Source organism: Otolemur garnettii, unplaced genomic scaffold, assembly GCF_000181295.1.
Source record: "Otolemur garnettii isolate 467f Iridium unplaced genomic scaffold, OtoGar3 scaffold00065, whole genome shotgun sequence".
Classification (NCBI taxonomy): domain Eukaryota; kingdom Metazoa; phylum Chordata; class Mammalia; order Primates; family Galagidae; genus Otolemur; species Otolemur garnettii.
Window position 1 is genome coordinate 2,012,553 of NW_003852460.1, and position 1,188 is coordinate 2,013,740.

A 1,188-nucleotide genomic window follows, 5' to 3' on the forward strand; every position below is an offset into this window, starting at 1 on the left:
AAAAAAAAAAAAAAAAAAAAAAAAGCTGCAGATGCTGGCGTGGGTGTGGGGAGAAGGGAACACTTTTAGACTGCTGGTGAGACTGCAAACTAATACAGCCTCTATGCAGACAAGTACGGAGACTCCTCAAAGAGCTAAATGTAGACTTTCCATTTGATCTTGCAATCCCATTACTAGGCGTCTACGCAGAAGAACAAAAGATCATTTTATTATAAGGACATTTGCACCAGATTGTTTATTGTAGCTCAGTTTATAGTTGGCAAGATGTGAGAATAACCCAAGTGCCCATCAACCCAGGAATGGATTAACAAACTGTGGTGTATGTACATTGTGGATTACTATTCAGCTATAAAAAGATGGAGACTTTACATCTTTTGCATTAACCTGGATGGAGTTAAATATTCTTCTTAGTAAAGTATCGCAAGAATGGAAAAGCTGGCAGCACCTGTGGCTCAGTGGGTGGGGAGCCGGCCCCAAATACCAAGGGTGGCAGGTTTGAACCTGCCCCAGCCGAATTGCAACAAAAAATGGCATTCTGGCAGGTGCCTGTACTCCTGGCTACTTGATAGGCTGAGGCAGGAGAATTGTGTAGGCCCAGGAGTTGGAGGTTGCTGTGAGCTGTGACACCACGGCACTCTACCAAGGGCAATGGAGTGAGGCTCTTGTCTTTAAAAAACTAAGTAAATAAATAAATAAAAACAAGAATGGAAAAGCAAGTATCCAATGTACTCAATACTAATATGGAACCAGTAGATGACTTAATACACTTCCACACAAGAGAAAAACTCAATTCAAGACGGGGAGGAGGGAGAGGAATGAGGGAGGGGAGAGAGGGGAGGGGATGGGGGAAGGATCCAACCACAGCAGAGCCGTTACCTAACAAATGCAAACATCGTACCCTAATTGTTTGTGCACTCCTATTAATCTGAAAAAATAAAAAAAAGACGTTCATGATAGGGATTGGAAATCTCAGTAATTATGGCTAAAAGAGTAAATTCATAAGCCGAAAGGGGAACTTGGATTCTTTCTCAGGATAAGGATATCAAAACACCTTCAAATAATGAATAAAGTCTAGAAAGGAATGCTCTCCTAGAGAGAACAGCATTAAAAATGTTGCAGGCCAGGTCAAGAATGTGAAACATTTCTGTAAAAAGCCACAAGAGAAATCTTTCAGGCTTTGGTACCTGG